General features: G+C 40.3%; 1 long non-coding RNA gene across 1 annotated transcript; it reads right to left on the reverse strand.

Annotated features, from left to right (window-relative positions):
* Positions 1-4,283: 4,283 nt before the first annotated feature.
* On the reverse strand, positions 4,284-20,930 carry LOC121674188. Its single transcript, XR_006019486.1, has 4 exons — positions 20,656-20,930; positions 15,968-16,051; positions 6,029-7,610; positions 4,284-5,703 (listed from the first exon to the last, which is right to left on the reverse strand). It is a non-coding gene; the product is annotated as an uncharacterized LOC121674188 (long non-coding RNA).
* Between the last annotated feature and the right edge of the window lie 3,374 nt (positions 20,931-24,304).

Raw genomic sequence — 24,304 nt, forward strand, 5'->3', positions numbered from 1 at the left:
CTCTGTAAGTAACTCACCCCTTCATCCGTGCTGTGCTAGAACTTAATTCACATTAGGAACTCTCTAATGTTCTCTTTGCTGCAGCATAAACAACTCCTGCAAGAGCTGTGTGTGACAATTCACGCAGAGCCAGGTGTCAGTAGGAATTAGCAGGAGCCCTGTGCTTCCCTAATGGAGACTTCAAGCAAGCTCAGCTTGCATTACTCAAAGTCAGAAGACAAGAATCACTCTGTGGCAGTCAGCTCCTATCAAGTCAGTTTAGATACACTCCCAGCCTGTCAAAATAGGTTTTTTCTAAGATCAGCAGTCTTTGCTGATGGCACCTACATTATTACAGTTATGGTTGGTTTGCCCTGCTCAGGGCATGCAGAACCTGATGTGTTTGTCTGGTACTTATGTGGCTTCATACAGCATAATCTGCTATAAGTTTAGTCATGAGTTAGTGAAAATTAATGTCCAAATCCATCAGTCAGAACATGTGAAGAAAGTCAAAGGAGAAGCAGAGACAGCACATGCAAAAAGGGTAACAGGTCTAAGGAATCTGGTCCTTGTGATCCTTTGAAACCCACAACTTGATTTTGTAATCTAAATGAAACCCTCAGTAGCACACAATTTCCAGGACTCATCCTTTGAGACCAACAGGTTTTTCTGTACACTTTGCCATGTTTTGTACCTCCATTTGTTCAGGTTTTCACAGCTTAGTTAAGCAAAACCAGAGCAGTGATGATGGTCCTCTGAAAAGGAGCTTGGACAAAACCATTTCCAGGGTCCCTTCCAACCAATGTTTTCATGATTCTCTATTCAGCAAGAGGCAGATACAAGTAGAGAAGATAGGAGTAATAAGAGTCCAGAAACCTTTTCAGGTCTGTATGTTAATCCTCTTTGGTGAACCAGTGTCATACACAGAAGAATATGCCCCAGGAGTAGTGACTGCATCCACCATACCAGCAGTCTACAAACCCATCCTGAATCACAGACAAATGGTTTGTTTTTCTAAAATACCTCCTTATCTGGACAGACCCCAGGGAGAACAGCACAAGAAGGGGGTTTTCTCCCTCCAAGTATTTTCAACTGCTCTACCTGGATTTTAGAGGTCTAGAGGACAGAGAAGAGACCCTGAAGTACACAAGGCATGTTCTGGGATGCACACAGCTGTCTGCAGAGGTTTGGGTGCAAACCACAGCACAACTGCATGTGGATCAAATGAGAGCCAACACAGCAATTTCTTCAAACCTTGACCCATCTCAAGCCTAGCAAACATCCAAAGATTAAAGCTATTATGTCCTGTCTTTAATCCCTTCAGCTATACAAGGCCCAGTTGAAGTAACTGTTGAAATTTCTTTCAATTTTTAAGAGTTCATCCCTATTCTCTACAAATTCCTCTGCTTCTCCTACAACACACCTTCTCCCAGCCTCCTACTTTTAACAGTCCATCCCTAAACTCTACATACACCTTCTCATTCTTGAACTGCCTCATCACTCTGCTGCAGGGCCCAGAGACCAGCAGAGGGGTCTTACCAGCAGTGCCTCCCAACATCTGGCACCCACAGCTGCTGCTGCTGGCCCAGGCTCCTTCTGCAGCAGATCCCAAGGTTCCTGGCTTACCACCAGCTGCCAAAAAGTGGAGCCAGTTCCCTTAGAGGACTTTTTCATTAACTCCATCCCTAGGACAGAGTCCACAGGCACTAAGCACACACACTTCACAGCCACATTCCTGCCAGCAGCAGGGGCAGTTACAGAGTGAAAAGTGAGTGCTTTCACTTTGCTTCCAAATTTTTCCAGCTGCTTCCGGTTTCCAACAGCTTCCAGCTTTTTGATACGAGGAAAGCTTGGAGGCACAGCAGTAGCTGGATCTTAATGAGAGGTGGACTGCAAAGACTAAGAGCCAGAGCACTGAAATGAAATGCCAGCAGCTTGGGCTACTGGGATTACTCATTTTCAGCCACTGGCTTCCTCAGAGGCTGTGGGCAAGCACAGAACCTGTACCTCAGTTTCCACATCACTAAAATGGGCATGAGGGCTTCCTCTGAAACGCTTTGACATTGCTGAAAAATACCACAACGGAAATATTGTTAGCAATAAGAAAAAAAATATTCTCTTTTTCTCTTTACTGTTTGCAGTCATACTAGAGTCAAAACAAAAGGAAGAGAGGAACTTGCAAGGAATTATTCTTCCCCTAAGGCCCCTCTGAACCCAAGCTGCAGAAAAATCTTGAAAACCCCAGGAATGTATCTGAAAGGAAAAGCACAAACCTTATAGTGAGAAGATTGCTCTGGCAAGAAAGGATTAAGATCCTTATTTTCTCCTACTCCTTATTTTTATCCTTGTAAGAATCATAATCATCAACAATAAATTACACCCGTTGCAAAGTCAGCAGTGAGGAATATTACACCGGGAGCATCTTAATGCAAGTCACTCCCTGAATCCAAAGCAAAGCAAGTGGAGCCCATTGGGAGCTAATGAACAACAGGTTTGCTCTAGTTAGGGAGCAGCTGTCTGCATAAACAAGTGACTAACCCTCTTCCCAGTTGTACATCCTGCTGCTCAACTCCAGCCACTTGGTAAGAAGTACATCTTCATGTCTTCATAACTATCTTACACTGCAGATATTGACTCTGTGCTTACACTTCTGGTGGTTACCTTGCATGTGTGTGGGGCACAGTTTTTGAGCAACTTCCCCCTCAAAGAGGGGGTATTTATATTTGTAAGTATTTATAGCACACAAGGGGAAATATCAGGTCTCCTGAAACATTCATTGAAATCCCTGTTTCCAGTGTAATAGTGACCAATAAATGAAATTCCTATTTTACAAAACAACATATCCCCATATTAGTCCATTAGCAACACAATCAATGAAAAACTCGGAGTATTTACACGATCCAAATAACAGAGGTAAGGCATTTTTTTAATCTGACTTAAAATTCTAAACCCTATGCCATCAAAATACAGCTTCTCTTTCAAGGCTAAGGAGAAGTGTGCCTATTTTTAGCATGTCACTAATCAGATGGAAATGTGGACAGCCTGTATTGTGGTCCTCAAGCATCATTAGCTTTCCCAATAAAACAAAAGGTGGAGTAGTAGAGCACTGGAAACAGCTTCACGGTTAATGGCAAGTTAACGGATTCAACTGGCTCATCAGAATTGGGCTGATGTATTGGGTCAATCTCTGTTCCCTGCCCTGCCTAAGTGGTGCCAGTGCTTGTCTGGCTGCATTGAGATGTGTGTATGTTTATGTATGTATTCATCGGGGAGGGGAGGCTGCACGTTACAAGGAGAAATTTCACACAGAGATTTCCTTTTAAAATATACCCATGAGCTCATTTGAACATTATCAGCAATGTAAGTTGCAGCTGCCTTGAAGTTATACCAAAGCTTTAATCTTTTTAAGAGCATGGATTTCTCCACACAGTCTCTAAAGTATGATCTTTGGAGATACATTATTATAAGCCTATTTATCATTCAAAGCACATTAGCTGTTTCTTGCATAGTGGTACTTCTTAGTAGGATTTTTAAAAATAATACTTTCCTTTACACAAACCCTGTAGCAATTTAGATGAGCATTCTGATTAAAAAAAAGAGCTTCCTAATTAATAGTCTTACTGATTCTCCCTATAGCTTAATTAAAATAAACAAGCAGCAGAATTTTAACATGAGCATTTCTAATAAGATTTTTTTTCATCAGCTCATTTTACTCTTAGTATTTCTAGCAGAAAGTGGCTTATTTCTCATTAGGCTTTCTCATTTCTCATTAGGCTTTTCCATAGGGCTGAATCCCTCACTTGTCCTGTTAGGGTAATTACAGACATATGTACAAGTTTACCACAAAGATTGTCAAGTCCTAAAGGGGATACATTAAGTTTTTTCCATAAATTAAATGTGAGCCTGCTTTACCTTTGGGGAAACCGCTTATTTGTGAAAAAAAAAAAAAAAAAAGAAAAAAGAAAAAAAGGAAACCAACAAAAAATTAATTTAAGTAAACTGCAAATGTGGTTAATATTAATTTTTTATTATAGGCCTTTGGCTTATTTATTTTAACTGGCACCATTTAGTATGTAAATCAAATGTTATTTACTGGTTGATTTAACATTTAATGTTTTTAATAGAAACCATTCTTACTAAATTAAAATTGAAAGCAAAAATCAAATTTTTATTACTTTTTTTTTCCCTTATATGCATTGGTTTACAATTTTAGTGGGGCTGTAAGAGCTGGAGATGATCATCACTATGAACTGGTAGGTTTCAAAGACAAACTGCTCCAAATTATAGGAGATGCTTTACAGGTATGCTATGGACTAGAGATGCATCAATTGCAGGTTTTAATGCAGCTCCCTTAATGAGATTTTTCTGTGTTAGTGACTGCCCAAAATTGCTGTGTCAGGAGGAAAATGGTCATTCATAAGTATTAATCTAGCCCTTTGAGAACATAAACATGGTGTATGTACCAAAAAACTCTCATCCTGCACTGCAAACGCAAGTCCCCAAATAGTTAACTGTATTCAAACTGCTGATGCTATTATTGTGTGTTTTATTAAAGGCTGGAATGGCAGGGGGCTTTGTTTTTCCCTACATATAGTGCCTAAAAATGCTGCACCTACTACGTCATTTCTGGAGCATTGATAGTCTGCTCACTGCTCCCCTTCTAGCACGTGCTGTTCCTGCCATTTTTGATGGCCATTGCTGGAGAGATTGTAAAGACAGAAATCACACAACAGCTCCAGCTACTGAGATTAAGTGTCCCACGACACTGCTCATCCACAAGAAATGCAACTGTTTGCAAAAGAAAGGTCTCTTCAGTCAAGAAAACAAAGCCAAGCCCTGAGCCAGCAAATGGTCTACTAACTTTGGCAGGACTGTCTCCATGTTTAAAACTGGGCATACATGGAAGAGGGGACTTGTGCACAGCCTTTTGCAAGAGGCTCTGGGAGAAACTGTATAGTCTCAAGACAAACATAAAGATTTTCCCTAGATTAAAATTTGTTTTAAGGGCAAAATAAGAAAGACCATCTTACTCATTTAAATGCTTACTAGTAATTTCCATGTGTAGTCACAAATACCCAAGCAGCTCACCCTGAATCCTCCTCCTCAGCTGTAGCTTGTTTACTTTATTAGGCTATTTTGAGAGTTTCTCTTAAAATCCCTCCCGCACCTGTCTGCGCTCAAGGTAAGTTGGTGCAACATGGTCTTTCAGGATTAAGTGACTGTGTCCCTGCTGTTTGAGATGCCCCATCTATAGAGCAACTGCAGCAACTTCTGTAGGAGGCATCCCTTTACCCCTTCATTCCCTGCACAAAATGGGTGATCAACAAGGGGGAAAAAACAACCAGGTAGGGATTTACTATGCTGATAGCATTTGCTTTCTTTTTTTGTATATTGCAACAAGAATGTAGAAGGATCAAGAGAAGTCAAAAAGGAGCCTTATGTCCAGCAGGACTTCCTTCTCCTGACTTGCACAGCTGAAACCACCACAAACTGTCACTTGTAAAGCAGTTAGAAATATTTCTGTTGCTTACCTTAAGAGGAAGGTCACTGTTATTTCTGTGTCTCTGTAGGAGTTACCAGTAGAGAGCAGTTGTGAGGAGCTTTGCTAATCCATGCACCTCCTTCTTGTCTTGTAGAGCAGGAAAATGGGACCGGGGCAAGCCATGCAGAGTCTGCTATCAAGCATGCACTGCTCAAATCATCACAAAACAGTGTCTAGAAGATCTGTTCCAAAGGTGAACAAATGCATCCAAGTTAATATGGACTGGGAAGAGGAGAACCCCAGTGCAGACCTGAGCCTTTCTCCAACAACTGGCCTTTCTGGGAAGTCAGAGCCATGTCCAGGGAACACATCACCTTCCCAGAAAGATGTTTTTTCTTCCTCCCAAGGACAGTCTGTCATGCCAGCTCTGCTGCCACAGCTGCCAGCCCCTCCACCCCTACCTCCTGGGTGTAAGGTGCCTCTTCCCCCTGTTTCTGTGCCTGGCATAAATGCCCCATCGCTCCCATCTCCCCAGCCATGCAGCCATCCTAGGTGCAGTCATGTTACCTGTGGATGTGGGGAGCAGCCCCACGCTAAGAAGACACCGACTCTGAGGATGAAGCTGTTTCACTGGCAGAAGCTCCCCTCTGACGTGGTGAGACGTACGTGCTTGTTTGTAACACTGGGCAGATGGGTTCATGCACTTTGCAGCCAAAGGAAAACACTGATGTTGGGGGACTAAGCCTTCACTCCTAAGTCACATCACACAGGTGGTCCCATTGCTTGCTCTCAGTCATCATCACAAATAAATATGGAAAGCCTATCCTTTGCCAATTAGTGGAGGAAATAATAGTTTGGGAGAAGCTCTGAACTGAGGCTCTGTGGCTGCTAAAGTTACCTTCTCTTAGCCTGTCAATCTCTATTTGTTCCTTGTTAAAGGGGTGTTTTAAGTCTGAACTGATTAAGGTTTGCAAAGCACTCTGAGTGTGTTGAGTGGAAAGATCCTTTGAATGGTCATGTTCTGCGGTTCTTCTTAATGAACTCCTGGCACACCACCAGTGAGTGAAGCCTCAGCTGAAGCTTTTTATTTGCTTTTTATTTTCTCACACAGCCAGAAGACACATCAGCCAAGATCTGAGGCTGAAAACTCTTGTCAGTAGGGCTGGGGAACATGTACCCTCATGGCAGCCCCCAACTTCATTTCATACTGACCACAGCCACATGATTTGTGTGGTGCTTCACACACACACACACACACAAACCCACTAAGACTCTGTGGTTACCGTGTGCCAAAGGGGCTTGCCAGTCCTGTTTAACTTCCAGTAGAGAGGCTGGGAACACATTTCCATTTTTGCTGCAGTTCTTAATATTCAGTTCACACAACATAAATCTCAGTTGTTCTTGCTTGCTTATCTTCAAGACAAGGAGACATAGGGGGCAAGAACTTGCTGCTATGATAAAATATATAAACACAGATATAAAAAACCTGAGCCATGGACTGCTTTCTTGTTTAGAGATACAAGTTAAGATCCATCCCCAATGCACTCAGTGTCACCATTGCAATCTCTCCTAAAGTAAAAGGAGGTGAGATCCTGTGCTATACAAGTTCCTGTTTTTGAAGTTCTGTTTGTTATTTGGATGGCTCATGGTGATTCTGGTGATAATGCTAGGCTTGGGAGGCCTTAACTCTTGCAAAAAGAGATGTTTACCTAATTGGATGCAGCATCCCCAGTGTGGGTACCACGATTCTCCAATGTGTAGCTGGTCAACAATAGCAAAAAACAATTTGGAGCAGCCCGTTAAGTTCATCTGTTGCCTTCAGCTCAGTGAACTGAATGTGGCAGTAGTCTTCCAGGTTTAATTAGGCTTCAAACCTTTGGGATGCTCTCTGTGGGAGCTGTCACTCTTAAATAATTCACATTTGTCCAGGGCTAATGAGCACCATATTTCATTCATCCTTGAAAGTGTTTTCCCTTTCACAAATCACACTGCCTTGAAAGTGCTCCTCAACCTCTGTGGTCCACCTTGTGCTGTTATTCTCTTCCAGAAAGCCGCTCCATATGGGCTGTGATGCCAAGCAGCAGCAAGGAGCTTGTAGAACCTGACTACGCAAGCTTGGAGCTTCTTTTCTCTGTCCCACCACCCCCACCTAAGGAGAAAACAGGGCCAAAAATAAAGAAAACAAAAGAGGTACTTGGACTGCTCACTTTTTGTAAAGAACGGCAAAATTCTTGGGAGTGAAAATCCTATTCATTCTTTATTGTTGTCAATTATTTATAATAAGAAAGTTTGAAATACTTTGATATCCACAGCTTGAGGTTGCCTTAAAAAAAAACACAGGAGAGGTTTAGAATGAAACAAGTTGAAGTAACTCTTCTGAGGGACAGGTCTTCATCTGAGACAGGGAGGACAAGGGAATTTCAATATTAATTCTTATAAATTGTGATCAACAAATCAATTTCCTTCTCTATGCCTTTGCCTCTTTCTCAAACAGATCTAATACCCTGTATTGTTGCCAGCTTCTTGGGGTTTGATCAATGAAGGTTATTGATAATGTTATTACCAAAAGATCCCCATGACTCTCACCCAATAAGCAAACAAAGGCTCTAGAAAATCTGTTGAAACCAAGGTAAATGTATTTCTAGCTGACTGATTTTTTTTTTTTTTTTTCCTTTTAACAGATCACATTCATAGGCCCAAAGAAAAGTCTCCTTCTGAGTATATTTCTGAAGAAATTTAAGTGGTAAGATTTGGAAAGTAACAGCTGAATTACTGATTTGACGTGTGTATGTGTTTATTCAGATATTAAATGAAATTAATTTAGCAGAAATATTTTGCAAGTACTATCTTTCTTTAACAAGAAGTCAACTTTTTTTGTCTTTTTTTTTTTTAATAGTGAGATGACTGTCTTTTTCCAGACAATCAATATCATTTTTTAAACTGGTATTAAATCTAGAATGGACTACAAATTCCTAAACAGACAGTATTCATCAATAACAGTAAAATTATGTGGAAACTTCTTCTTTTTTTTTTTTAATAATATTGACATAAATATCAAGTTCTGACTGGAACCATTAGGGAAGACTGTTGAATGGAAGTTTCAAATCACTTCATTGTTTTTAAAGAGGCATCTCCAGGGGTTCAGATCCAAAATCAAATATAGTTATTTGCAGTTTTTCTATAAATAGGAAACAGTTTGAATAATTAAACAAATGGAAATTTACCAAGTCACAGCCCTCATGGAGGGGTGGGGAAGGAAAAGGAATTTTTACTAGTTTTTGGGAAAATATCTTTACTCTTAGATTCCCTGCAACTATGGCAGGATGATGATGAATGTTCTGCTCTCTCTCTGCTCTTTGTGTCATGGCCCATATTAAAAGGGTTTCAAGCAGAAACTCAGCCAAGAAGTCCCTTTTCATTAAGAATAAATCAGAATCAGTCAGGGGGATTTTTTTAATTATTATTATTCTTTTTCCATGACAAACTGCTTCTCAGTGGGGAAAATGCTATTTCCACTCCCTGCCTGATTCCCTGGGCAGTGGTTGAGCTCTCCTGAGAGCAGCTGCTGAACATGGGATCAAAGAGCTGAGCCCCCTGCACTCGTGAGGGATGAGGCTGCTCTGGAGCCGGGTGCTGCCTCTGTTAGCACTGGTGTCCAACAGAGCCCAGCTCTCCAGAGCCCAAATCACAGCAAGCTGGAATAATTTCAAACACATGTTGCCTGCCAGCATTTCAGACAAGGACTTTTGTTAAAAGCTTCTGGGAGCTCTGCTGGTTTGGGCAAATTTGGAAATATATCCTCTGAGAGAAGGCAGGCAACAATATGGGATACATCATCATAAAGTCACCCCAAGACAGAGCCATTGGTTTTATCCTTGTCTTTTCTGCAAATGGTGGAGGAATTCAAATGTAAACATCTTCTCAGTGACACTGGACAGAGCTTCGGGGTTTCTTGTGTAAATATGAACAGGCGCCAGAAAGCACACCTAAATTATAAGGAATATTGGTTTAGGCTTAAAAGAAAAACCTTTGCATTTTCATATCTCCACTGTACTTCTGAGGACTAAGATCCAAAATGTAATGGGAGGCAAGTGTACTATGAATTTCTTCAGTTGCTCCTGCAGTGCCAGCAGAGAGCCTGGGGTCTTTTCCATTTGCCATGTTACTCCCTCAGTGCTCCACAGCGTTTCTCTCCTTCCTGCAGCTCCAATGAAGACATTGCAGCCATGATTCAGAAAGGGGATAGATCGGAGCTGGATGCTGAGATGCTGAAACAACTACTTAAACTGCTGCCTGAAGACCAGGAGGTATCTATTAATGTGTCATTCTGGTGGAGTTCAGAGCATTGTGTGTTCAGGCTGAAAAATTTGCACTGCCAAAGCAAGCAGCTATGACTGGATCCACATCCTTCTGCAGCATCTAGGTCAATGACATTCCAAGGCAGAGTGGTGGGAAGTCCACTCCAGCAATAGTCTGGGCTCTTCACACAGGGGTTGAGCCAAGAGCATGTTGGGAGTCTCGACACAGGCGTAGACAAGTGCTGCTCTCTATCCTGTTATTTTAATTAGGTGGATGAGGCATGTTAGGATTTGTGGACTTAGGTGAATAGAGAGCCTTTCAGAGCAGGTTTCAAAGAGGAGGAGGGGAAAGGACCCATCTTTTAAAGGGGTTTTTGGGTGTCTGTGCATTATAGCTTGCTGAATCCCTGCCTATAGATCAGGAATTCATCCTAGGAGATGCTGTACAAAGGCAAAAGACCTTCCAGTCAAAACAAAACCTACATGTTTGCCCTTGCAAACCAGTTCATATGCAGAATTTTTTGTTCATATGCTTCACTCCCATTGCCTGTGTGCACAGCAAGTTCAGAAAAGTTTCATGCCTGTAAGAAGCAACCGGCAGCAGAAATTTTTGTGTGGTTATTTCCCTGTTAAATAAAATATTTGTGTGGTTATTTTGCTCTTTTATTCCCTGTTAGATAAAAAGCCTGAAATCTTGCAAAGAAGAAAAATCACAGCTAGCAAATGCAGATCAGTTTTATCTCCATCTTTTGGAAGTTCCCAGGTAAGCAAAATTTTCCTTGTCTCTTTCCGTGAGTGTGGTTCTTACAAGTTTTGTCCATAAAAATTAAGGCCTCTGTTTCTTGTGCTAGAGGGGATGTTCCTGACATTCAGTCTTCAGGGTAGATCATCTGACTGCTATTTGTAGAGCTCGTTTGAGATTTTTTTTTCCTTCCCAAAGGCCAGAGAAACTTTCAGGCACCTTTGGCAAACTACAGTTAAAATAATCTTGATATGAAAAAACCCTTGCCTGCTGAACAGCTATTCCTGTATGGCGTGAAGCTGCAGACTGAATCCTGTCACCAGGCTGCTCATTCACGCCCCCCCCGGGCTTACAGATTCCAGTTCACCCACTGGAGAGCCCACAAATCCATGAGTGAATCACAGCAGTGCCTGTGCTTTCACCACCTCCCCAGTTTTTACCAAGTCAAATGAGGTGCACACAGAGAAATCTTTCTGCTGTTCACAAAAACATGGTGATACGTTATAATTAATAGCAATAGCCCTCCATAAATCTGATCAGTTGCCATGCCACAACCAGACACACTTTTTTGAAAATGTGGTGGTGAAAATATGGCTTTTCATTTTCTCAAACTTCTAGCTAGATTTAAAAGTACTTTAGAAAATGTTTTCCTTCCACAACATTAATCCATGATGAGGCATGTCATTAAAAGACATCACTGCCAAAATATTTCAAATTTCTGTTTGTGAAGTTAAAAAGAAGAACTAAAATCCTGGCTAGTGTTGCCCAGGAACTGTAAAAAATTATGGCCTCATTATGCAAGGTGGTCCCTGCCAGATGTCAGTCCAGCATTGCTTTCTGAAAGAGGAGATAATTGTTTCTAGGACATCTTTGGAAATATCTGTGTTTGATTTATTTATAATCCAGTTCTCATGTCAGAGCATTAAAGAGAACATAAGAATGTTGGTACTGCGCTTTGCCTAAAATGGATGATGCTCTTGCTGAACACAACTCCATTAATCAGGCCTGTGGGGTTTGCTTTTTGTGGTGTTTGCTGTGGTTTTTTTCCACTGATCTCTTTTTAGCTACCAGTTGCGGATTGAATGTATGCTGATTTGTGAGGAAACAAAAATTCTGCTGGAGTGTCTGTGGCCAAAAGCACAAGCCATAAGGACAGCCTGTGAAAGTAAGTACATCTGTGCTGCACCAGTGCCCAGGCTCAGCCACTTTCTTCTACTTGATTAGCATCAGTGGTAGCCTATGCTATAAGCTAATCAAAATTAACCTTTTAATTGCTGAATGTGTAGCAAACATCAAAATGATTCTGCAAATTCCTGCTCCTAGAATACATTCAGAAGAATTGCAGTTCATACTGTTCTGCTCTGAAGTAGCAGTTCTGCAGAGAAAGAAGGAAATTTCCTTTATCATAAAATGGTTTGGATTGGGAAAGGATTATCCAGTTCCAGCCTCCCTGCCATGGGCAGGAACACCTTTCACAAGGCCAAGTTGATCAGGCCCTACACAACCTGCCCTTGAACACTTCCAAGGTTCACAGAATCCTTTAGGTTGGCAAAGATCTCTAAGATCACCGGGTCAAACCTTTGACCCATCAACACCTTATCAACTAGACCTTAGCACTAAGTGTCAAGTTGTATCTCAAGCACCTCCAGGAATGGTGATTCCGCCTCCCTGGGTAGTTCATTCCAATGCTCAACAGCTCCTTCTGTGAAGAAATTCCTCCTGGTGTCCAACCTGAACCCACCCTGCTGCAGCTTGAGGCTATGTCCTCTCATCCTGTCACTGGGAGAAGAGGCCGAACTCCCCCTGGCTCCAACCTTTCAGGGAGTTGTAGGGAGTGGTAAGGTCTCTCCTGAGGTGGAGATGGCAGTGCCAGATCCTGTATGAATATAGGTTACATTTTTGTGTGCAGTGGAGATTTTTGTCCATAACAATGAATCAGTTCCAGTTTTTCCTGTAATGTGCACTGATGCAGTCCAGCTTAGTTCTGTGATGGAGCAGGACTCTGTGGCATACCAGAATCTGATTTGGCTGCCAGAAAAGGGCATCCCAGATGATGTTCACCAATATTTCAGGAGACCCCTCCACACAAAATTAGCCCTGGTTTTAATTTTAAGTTGGCTCTTTCTTGAAGGTGGTCTTGCATTCCAGCTTCAATTCAATGGCTTTAGAGAGCCATTGATCTCCTGTTAAACACACTTAAACTGCAGACTTTGATGTTTGCACATAAAACAGCTATACCTGGATGTCTGATGTCAGTGCTATGGTCACTTTTTACTGCAGTGTAATCAACAGCTCTCTACAGTCCCACCCTGACATCCCTGTTACCCTATTGTAAGGGTCAGTGTTTCTGTCCTAGTTCTGCCAAAAACTTCTTACCCCAGATTCCCCTGCTAAAATGTGTATCTTTTGTTCTCACTAACAATGATAATGAGGCACAAAGCCCTTTGCTTAACTAGAATAATATATACTGGGAATGAGGGCTATGGATTTCCACAAGTTTGTATGCTTTCTTGTATGTGGTTCTCCCTCGTAAGACAGCTGCAGGGTTGACACATCTATATTCCAAACTTAATGGAAAAACTAGTTTTCCATCTACTTATAAAGAAGAGATCATAATAGAAACTTACTCATTCCACTTCCATTCAGCTGATTTATTTCTTTACTGGTATTTTTCCAAATCCATAAAAATGGTTTGACATAATATTGGATGAAAATTTTGTTACCATCACTGTCAAACCTAAGGAAAATCCTATTTCAGATAATTTAATTTAATTTATTGAAAATGCCTGTCTTCTTATTCTTTAGCAATTCTTACCAGTCACCGACTGCCAGTTTTCTGCCAATTGATTCTTAAAGTTGGAAACTTTCTGAACTATGTAAGTAAAATTATTTCTTTACTTGTTGTATTCTAAAGATAACAGAAAATACAAAGCAAGACTTGAAAACTGATGGAAGGAACTTTTTTTTCTGTATCTTCTAGGGGCATCACACTGGAGATGCTGGAGGTTTTAAAATTAGTGCCTTGCTTAAACTAACAGAAACAAAAGCAAACCAAAGCCACATTACTCTGCTTCACCATATTTTGGAGGTACAACAAAACTGAGAAATTAATCCCGTGTGCATTTTTCTCAAATATTAATTCCCCAGAAGCTAAGGGGCTTTTACCTCAGTAATACCCCACTATAGGTACCTGGAGGGTGAGCCTCTGTGCCAGAAATACCATGAAAACTTTTCCACGGCTCTCTGTGCAGATAGGATCAAATCCATATACAGTAATATTTAGAGAGGTAACACTAGGTTTCCTTCCTCAAATTCACTTGACAAGTCTGCTTGCTGTTTTCTTTCTCTTCTTCTCCAACTGCTCTCTTGTGTTGACACATATCCCAAATGCATCTGTCAAATGAAATTTATTTTTGTGGTATGAAGACAAAATCTCAGGTCAGCCTGCGCACTGTGGCAGCCCATGGGATGCCAGCCTGAGCACTTAAAATGAGTCTTTTCCTTTCATTTTAACTCCCTGTGGATGCCAACATGAGAAAAAGAATGAACGAGACTAAATTTATCCCTATGCTTGTAAGAACGAAACGGAAGTGTTAATTTTTCAGTCCTGATGTTGTCCGGCTGAGAAACTTTCATACTCTTTGACTGCCTGTGTAAGATAACCATTTTTTCCCTTCAATTTTAGGAGGTTGAAAAAAACCACACAGATCTGCTGCAGCTTCCCAGAGATCTTGACTTTGTTTCCAAGGCAGCAGGGTAGGACATTATTGTTTGGTTTTTGTTATGTATGAATTGCAAACCTCTTTAAAGCCAACAGAGAGCTGAGTCATTTTATGGTGGTGTAGTAAGGTCACAAGATTTCTCTGCTGTGGGAGAGAGTGGCTCCCTTCAACACCAAACAGTGTTGAGATTTATAATTCAACCTGATTAAGACTTTTAGGTGGGGGTCAGTGTGATTTTTCTTTCTGTGGATCCAGTACTACCTTAGAATAAAACTGTGTAGACAGTGAATTTCCCTTATTTTCAAGGACCAGATTCCTCTTCCCTACATTGCAATAGAAATATATCTTCCCTGAAGTTTCTCAGTCAGTCCAAGAAGTGTTTGGACAATATTTTTGGGGCACACAGTGTGACTCTTGGGGATGGTCCTGTGAAGGGCCAGGAGTTGGACTCAATGATCCTTGTGGGTCCCTTCCAATTCAGCATATTCTGTGATTTTTAGGTGAAAGTCCATCAGGAGGTACAGAGCTCATGTAAGGAGGGAATGAGTGGGGTGATTTACTGACAATTGGGGGACCTCAGGACTCCCTGAGTTGAGTATCAGCACATTTCTAATATATGTGTGTAGAAAGAAAAAACCTGTTTCTGGAGACTTCTGACTTTCTCCCATGGGCCTGAAAGCCTCATGACTCTATTGCCAGTTCTTTCTGTTTAGCTCAAAGGAATCACATGGAGATATGTTCAATTAAATTAATCAGAACCCACATTTTTAGCACCAGGATTAACATTTTTAATCCTGTTAGGAATTCAGAGGATTCACAGGAACCTTGTAGTGACTTAGATTTCCTTGTAACTCAAAGGAGTAACTTTTAAATCTGTAGATGTAGCCATTTATTATGTAGCTGCCAAATAATTCTTTTTTTTAGTATTTTAATTCTGTAATTAACCAGAAAAATGCTATGGCTTTTGTGAATTATCTTTGCAGAAGCTAAATTGAATGTTGTTTTGAACCATGAATTTCCTTTTGGATTGTGTCATATTAGAAATACCTTTCTTAACAGAAACTAGATCTTGCTGGCCAATGATATAAATGCACACTTATAAAGTAAGTGCCCTCTAGTTTAGTCAAACTATCAAACTTACAAAACTGATTTACCAATCAACCTGTGGAGAACTGCACACAGTGCAAATCCTACAAGGGACTCTCCTAATGCTGCTCACATCTGGATGCACTGTGAAATGCCGAGCCAGGTTTTGCTGATTCAGTAAATTTTGTCTGGCCAAGAGAGTAGCTCAGAACTACAGAAGATGTTGGTTTGGCAGTGGTTGTGTTTGGATCTCTACACAAGCTAAACTAACTCAGAGAGGAGATACAATTTTGGACTATAAATAGATTAGGGAGAAAAGGCAAGGAGGGAAAAGAACCAGCTAAATAAGGACAGTATTGGCACAGGGGAGATGAGCTTGTGGTTGCCTATGAATAAAAATAGGCTGGAAATTTTTTGGAGTTTTTTGAATACTAGGACAGTGAGGTTCCTCCACAGTCTATCCAGGGAGGTAGTGAGAGCAAAGGAACAGAGCCTTTAGCCTTTCTTAGATGAAGGTTTGAGCACATGAAAAAGAATTTATATACAAGAGAACTACCTGCAAGAGCAGGGTCTGGGCTGGATGATTAATTCCACGCTCATTTGAAGAGATGGTAACATTTATAATAATCTTTTAAGTTAATGAAAACAAAAGACTTACCCTTCAATGTACTGTCGCTTTTGTGGACCTTTCAGAATCCACATTGACGTCATGCAGGCTGAGGCAGGTGCCAATTTGAAGAAACTGTTGGAAATAGAGAAACGTTTATTTTTGTCAACAGATGATTCAAAAATGCAGCATGGAAAATCTGTACAAGTAGGTAATGTGAGTGTGACATGTTTCCCATCTTTCTTCCTAAACACTCTCTTCTTAAATGCCCTGTGATTGAGGTTGCAGCTGGACATAAAGCCCTATGGAAAAGGGATCATTACTACACTCCCACTGTGCCCTGATGGAAGGAGTATCCCAGATTTTCCTCCATTTCTCTAATGTGAAAAATGAAACGTAGGCACAACTATAAATGCATACAGTGCAGCACAGAAACATGTTGTGTCTCACTGTGCTTTGTGGGGAAAAAAGTGAGTAGATATGCAATATGCTTTTCTCCCCCCACATATATTTCCTAACATCCTAGCTTTTCATATTCTCAAAATAGGTCACTTAACTAAAGCTGTAAGGTTGAAATCCTGGTGCTGCATCTCCCTTGATCAGTCATCCAGGTTGTGCCACATTTTCATGTGATTGTATGATGAAATGAGGAAAAATGCAGATGATTCACGTTGTGAACCAATCTTAGTTGTCAGTTTTTTAAAAACTGACTCTTCTCTGTTAACTGGATCAAGTCTTCTGGGCAGCTCAGAATATGCTACTTTTTAATATGCATAAATTGTGTCACAAAATATATTTTAGGGCAGCCTCAATGCTTCAAAAGACTTGCAGAAGGAATTTGCCACCATTGAAAAGAAGAAGGAAGAACTTGCTGATTATCTTTGTGAGGACCGAAAAAAATTGTCTTTGGAAGATGTATTCAGCACAATGAAAACCTTCAGAGAGATCTTCCTCAAGGCCTTACAGGTGGTTTGCATTTGTGACTCTTTAGAAATAGGTTGAGAACTTTTTTTTTAAATCAAGCAATAATTTCTATTTTCTTCTACTCTAAGCTGGGCTACCTAACCCTGGCTGCAGAAGTAAATGAAAGTAAATTTATGTGCTTGCAAACTGCAGCATAAAATGAGCATGTGCGCAAATATGAAATGTGGGGCTTTTTTGTTTGTTTGTGGGTTTTGGTTTGGTTGGTTGGGTTTTTTGTGGGGTGGGGGAGGTTGGAGTTTTTTTGCTGTGGAGAACTGTTCAAGTCATTTTCCCACTGAAAATTATTAACCAGGCCTCAGTGCAATAGGAGCTTTGTGCCTTGTGAAAGAATGAGCAACCTGACATGCTTTATAGACTTTGCTGATGGACAAAAGGTAAATTTTCCAATAGGCAAAGCCTAATTGGAAGATGTGTTTATGGGTCAGTATTTCATTGTACTAGTTACTTCTAAACAGTGTGCTTCATGTTCCAAAAAATTCCTCTGAATCTCACAAGGGATTATATTTACTTATAGGACTTTGCTCCTTGAATAAGGAGTAAGAGAACAGCAACTTCACCATTAAAGTTGTGTAGAGCACCTTCCAAGAAGTAAACCTCTAGTAAACCTCCATTTCACATCCCTTATCACACACTTCACACCTGGACTAATGTACTTCCTTTAGGGTTTCCTTAATGCCAGGTGATAGTGGCTTCACATTCATACATATTTTAACAGCAAGAATCACCCGTTCCCGTGCTGACTCCAGGAGAGCCCCAGCCTGAATAAACCTTCTCTAGAGAGAACCATCTGCATTACAAGAAGAACTGCAAGAATACAGACAGCTCAGCTGCCAAGAGAGACTGGAGGAGTGCTTTAGGGCAGATCGTAGATTCATACGAAGTTTATGAGGAAGTGACGGGAAATGAAAGATGAAAAATATATCCTCTACTGTTCCCACTACCTGCTTCTCCAGTGAGGCACTGGGCTGAAATTTTCCAAGCAGTGCAGCTACCCAGGCTCTGAAATTATGTGATACTGCCACAGTCAGTCTGGAAAATGAATCCTATAAACCACAGATGTTTTGGCAATATGCTTGATCCTTAAAGTTCCTAAAGTTCCAGGCACAAAGGAAAGAATTAGGAGAGTCAAGAACATAATGGCTCACCAAATGTGGAGAGGTATACTGGAAATGTACTGTAAAGGGTAATTCCAGAAACTGTAGTTCCTTCAAAAAACAGTCCTAATAAAGGTTATGTAGTGCCCTAGTATAGCTGCAGGAGATTCAGTCTACATTTGTGGGTGCTTCTTGCTCACAGCCAGGTCAGGGCAACTAGAAGGAAGCTTCTTCTTACATCCTGAAATGTAAACTCCCTTTCATCTCATTTTCAGTTCTACTTCTCAGCAGCACCTCACCTCAAAGGTACCACAGCTATTAGCCACATTGTCTGCACCTCTCTCCTTCACTGCAGACCTAGAATTAATCACTTCTTCCTCTTGCCTTGCTTTCTCCCTATCACTGCAGTAAAGATACTATCTGTGCTTGAAACAGCAACATGCTGGAAAGCTGAAGGTTTTAATTTTTAAAGCATTTTTTTGTTCTGTGATTTTGATTTTTACACTAGAATCAGCCACAGGCATCATCTCTTCCCAGTGCCATTTATTTTAGGCTTTAATGCTAAGGTGTAACTTTTATTTTGAGATGAGTCTTCTGTGTAAAGCAGGTCTCTCCGCACTGTCAAAATCGTTAGTACTATCTTTTCATTCCCACATCAAATAAGAAGGGAAATAGTTTCAGTAAATAGTGATCCTTTATGTCTCCTAAGCTTATCTACAGAGATTTGAGGTTTGTTACTTTGTTTAAACAAAATCTTTCTCCTTTCCCTGAGGGTTCTTTTTGATCTCTTATCCTTCAGGTAACAAAAACTGAGTTACACAAATGGAATTACTTTAATAAGACTCTGCCATCTTTCTCTCCATCTACCTGGAGGAAAAAAACCAAACCAACAAGGCCTTTCCAAACACCCAAATGATCTCCAAAACTGACACAGTGAAAGGAGGCAAGGAAGCTGGTTTGTCACCCAGGGCTGGTGACTGTTTTACCAGTTCTCAAAAAATAAAAGAAGCAGATGGCAGGAGGAAAGAGACAGGGAGAAAATAGTTTCTCAGCTCAAAGACAAAAAATCAGAATTGGAGTTTTGCTGAGAACTCAGTGGTAAAATTGTGGGGGAAAGAATCACTGTGTGATTATAGGGGATTGTGGGAAGCATTTGATTTCCCTTAGCATTTGCAGCTGTTCAGAGAAGGGAGCTCCCAGCAAAGAGATGGTCTAATCTCAGGAAAAAGAGAAAAAAATGTTCAACAAAATCTGCTCTAGGAAGTATTCCGTTGATGACAGAAGTTATACAGACAGCTCTGCACAGGGATAGTTCCTCTGTGTACTCCCCTAGGACAACCAAGCTGGAGCAGCTGCTCCTCAGTAGGGTGCATATGGTGTTGGAACAGGAAGTGCTTCAGATAGCATGGGGATAAACAGTTGTCCTGGAGCATCTTTTAATTCAAAATTCAAGCAAGTATCTAACATCCCACAAAGTGCAAATCTAAAGTGGCACTCTCTTTCACGGAATCTCCTCCCTGTACCTGCCTTCAGTAATCCAGGAAGGTGGAGAAGGAATTGTGAGTATTCATAGTAGGGCAGAGGTGCCCTACTACCACTGGATGTTTTTGGGCTTTCTTGTGTCGAAGAAACTTTGTTAAGTGTGTTTACATTGAATTGTTATGTTGTTTGGGACTTTTTTACAATTTTTCTGATGAAAAATTTGGTTCAGGCTTGCTCAATTGATAAATGTATTCCTAATGTGTTTTAGCTTGTTCTCACTTCTGTGCGTGCTGTTCAACTAGCAGAACAACACATCCCTGAATTCACCTCCTTTATTTCTTATGGCCTGTTATGTAGAGACATTCTTCCAGGGCCCACAGATCTGCAAGTCTCTCAACAGCCGTAATATCTCAAAGATGTTATGCTAAGACACAGCAGGAATTTATCAGGCAAACACATAGGAGGCACATACTGATGGAAGGCTTCTAGCCTCTCCATAAGACTTCACCACCTGTACCCCATTCTTTCAGAAGCACCCTCTATTCAGGGCAAATAGATTCTTTTCTTTCTCTGTCAAGAATACACTGAATTTTTTTTCCTTCTCAAGGCCTCCAGTGGAAGTCCCCATAACCTTGAGCCTCTAATGCTCCCAGATTTAAAACAGACTAACTCTGTTAATGTTCACAAGTTTTCTTTATTTGTTTGAAAATTCTTTGAATCAAAAGATCCTGGACTTTTATTTTCTATAAAGGCTGGTTTCTATAAACTTGTGCACGTTTCCCGGGACTTCTTCAGCTCATCTTATGGAAATAGTCCCAGATGATCCATAGCAATCAAACAGATTTATCACTATACTGGGAAATTGTATTTTCTGCTTCAAACTCTCTGCAAAGGAAACCACATGTCTCATCAAGAATCCTATCTGCACTGAAGCATCAATGCCTTCCTGGATGTTACTAGGTTTTGTCATATGATACAGCAGCGTATTAAGCACTGATCTACCTGCAACTTGTATATTAGCTATTCACTGGTTGCAATCAAAAGCTTTCAGGTTGGATGGCAATGTTCTGGTGATGAATGCAGGTCTGGAACAAGAACTGCATGAGCATTTAAGAAAATGTTCCACTACAGTTATCTCAGTTGTTCAGAACTATCTTTTCCCACCGTTGTGCTACTTACCAAAAGCCAGAAATACTCTTCCACTGGGTAATGGTCTTCTTTTGCTAGCAGTAATCATTCTATTCCTTTTTCTTCCTCCATTAATCATATTATTTTGGTACCAGCAGCTCTGTGGAAACCAGAATCCTGCCTATCTGCATAAATCCCAACGGGATTTATGCCATTCTGGCAGTTGTGTGAGTGGTACCAACAAACATCCAGCCTGGATTCTGGCCCTGAACAGTAGTGCAGAAATACTACTGGCAAATTTAATGAGAGCCTGAAGAGAAACTGAATTGCTGTTTAACACAGCTGAACAGTTCCTGAAAATTCTGGTAGAAATCCCTGAATACAAACAAGGTTGCTATGGGATAAATCTCTAGAATGCTAATTAAGTTAAACTAATGCTCTGTTTTGTGGACAAAGGGACTAATTAAGAAGAATGCATTTCAGTCCATAGTCGAAAGTTGCAGTTAAAGCTGATGAAATAGTTTGCTGGTAACATCATCACATGGAGAAGGCCAAAGGGATTGACCAGGAAGCTCTGTTCTGCTATTTACCCTCAAACCCCAGCAGATGAGAGTTTTAAGTGTGCATAGGGCATGTCCAGAATACCTATTCATCACAAGCTGAGAGTTTCCTAACAAGCTTTTCCTTCAGTAACTCTTATTTACTTTTTTATTTGTCATTCTGTCTGAATGCAGGAAAATCAAGAAAGGAAGGAGCAAGCTGCAAAATCTGAGAAAAGGAAGAAACAGTTTAAAGGAGAAGATGCAAAGAGGCTAAAGGGAGAGTATGGAGAGTGTAGTACATTTCACAATTAATTCTGGGGGTTTAGCCAATATTTTGTTAATTAGAAGGAATTTATCTGTTAATTCTGCCTGATCTGATATAATGAGAGTGACTTAGCCATGCATCATGTAGTAAGACACCAATTACCAATTTTCAAGTGCAAGTTGAATGCTTGGAAGAAATCATGATAGCGATGTTAGAAAAAAATACCACTCCCAATGAGCAAATTTCTCCCACTTTGCTCAGAGGTGGAGGATATCCTGCTATTATTCTGAGTAGTTGTTGGGAGACTTTAAGGGTTATGGAAAGCTGTACACACTTGAACTTCATGCAGCATAGTAGGCAAGTTGTGTCCAGTGCTATTGTTACCACAACATTTGCTTTTTTCTGATCAGAGATCTGATTCCTTAAAGCAGTTTTGTCTATGCTTAAAGAAGTGTCTGTGCTGTGCTGAAGCACAGCTGATTGATGCAGAAAAGCACTTGCTGTGCTGGGCCTCCCTGGGTGTGAAGCATGTCTAGTGCTAATATTGGCAAGTGTATATTTTAATTTTTTATTTTGGCAAATACTTGGCATCCACTTTTATTGAAGATTTCTGCCAATAACATTTGGTTACAATTCTTGGTTCTTCAGAGAACCATTGCAAAGAAGCCATTAGTAAACCTGAGCAGAGATCATGTAAATTTTACACTAGATGCTCAACCCTTGGAAGACTCTGCTTTTTCCTGTATCTGGTGTCTAACTAGATGACCTCCTTTTATCTCCTCTTTCACAGTTACCTTTAGAAACACATTTTTAAAATACATAAAATCCATTGAAAACTGACAAAAACAAAGTTTTTGATGTTGTCTTGTCAAATTCTTCCACAAATATCTTTCACATACTTTACAGTCGTAACTCGCTTAATGTAAAGCTGCAGATTAAAACAAAAAAACTTTTTGCTATAAATACAAAAAAGTAACCTAGTATATGGTAAAATAAAATTAGGTAGCAACATTTATCAGCTGTAAGAATTAAAGGTGTGCTTCAATCCTGTAAAGAAAAGGAGCACCAAACCAGAAGAACCTTCTGTATTTCCAAGAGATAATTTAGGTGGAACTGTCATTATTTTGGTTCCTTTGTGAGAAGGTGGATTTAGTTCTTGGGGAGTATAAACTTGAACATGAAAGAGCATTTAGGGTCTGAATTATTTTTCAGTACTGATTTTAGAGAACTGTGCCTAGCAGTGGTGACAATCAGGAACTTTTAAAATCTATTTTAATCTTGATGAGGATATGGTGACAAAATAACTGAGGGTATCGGATCTGGCATGGCAGAATGTTGAAGCTCATCTCAACATTCTTCATTCTATGTAAAATGGTTTGGGGGGGATTTTCTAATCATATAATCAGCAAGTTAAGTAATTCTTTTCTGAAGAAGGGAGTGAAAAGACAGTAAATCTGATGAACCCCGATCAGCCTGTGCTTACGGGACTGTCAAAGCCTGCTTCCACAAAGAATGAAGTGAACCTTTAGCTTTGCAGGTATCTCCCTTGATGCCAGTGATACACAGCACACGAGGAAATCCTGTGCAGGGATCTTCAAAGGTCCCAATCCTGCAGTCTGAATCTCTGACCTTAAATCCAGTCACATGCTCCGTCAGTGTGAATATCTGGTTTGTCCAGTTGTCTGAGGATCATTTCTCTGCTGCTGACAGATCTGCCAGGGACAGACACAACAGCAATGTCTCTTAGGGCCGGCAAATAATCTCACTCTCTGGAATTCAAATAGGAGAGGTGAAGTCAGAAGCACCCATTGCTGATGTATTAACAGATTACAAGGGAGGTTTTGAGTTGCTAGGAACCAAGCTGAATCTAAAGCTCTTACCAAAATTCAAATGGACGGTATTATTTAGACAACTGAGCAATATCTTACTTGATTCCATATATTAAAAACAGCTTTTCTGGGAATAAGATTTAAGATAATATTTCCAAAATAATTTGGTGATAGACTCATGCTGATTCCAGGGACTCAGACATTCTAGGGTTGGGGGGTTTTTTAACTCCTCTGGACATGTTTATATATGTAGGTACATTAGGATTTTTTTCCCTCCATTCTTGATAGTGGATTAAGCAACTCACTTGCTTTATTTTCTTCAGCCTGTGTTGTAGCAACTTCCACTACTGGGCATTTAAATTCTTCTGGAGAATTCTATCAGATAATTGCAAGGACTATATTTTATATGCTACTTCAAGAAAAATAACATATATTGTATATATGTTATTACAAGAGAAATAACATCTAGAAGTCTCTTTAGCTAACCAAATGGAAAAATCAGCTGCTTCTAATGGAAATTTGGGGACATAGCTAATGATCAGAGTAAGCAACAGAACAAGAACACTTAAAAACAAAGTATGGAAACATGAATTTTAGTATCTGGTGAGAGTTTAGGTATGTCACTACAATACTGTAATGGCAGCAGAAAATGAAATGCTATTTAGAGATAAAGAGCAGGTAAGTTTTGATGAACAATACAGAAGTTCCGGAGCACAACTACTATCATTACACAGAGAAAGCGACTGCAAAAGCAGACTCCTATCCAGTTCCATATATTGATATATCCAGGGTCAAATACAAGAGCTTTTGTGTGGCAAAATTCTTGTTGTCTGTACTTACACAGGACTTGTTTGGCTGTAAGTTACAAGCTGATATATGATAAAATTTCACCAACATAAATTGCTCTTGCAATAGTAAAAGCATCCTAGTCTTCAAGAGCTGGGGAAATCAGCTAATATTCTGCTGCTAAAAGCTTACTGGGTCACTGTTGTATTGCTTGAGTTTGCTTTTTTAAAGTATGTAATAATGGTTTGAAAACTGTGTATTAAGGATAAGTACAACTT

The sequence above is a fragment of the Corvus kubaryi genome, unplaced genomic scaffold (assembly GCF_017639235.1).
Source record: "Corvus kubaryi isolate FWS band 111438036 unplaced genomic scaffold, C.kubaryi_AGA036_p1.0 66, whole genome shotgun sequence".
Lineage (NCBI taxonomy): Eukaryota > Metazoa > Chordata > Aves > Passeriformes > Corvidae > Corvus > Corvus kubaryi.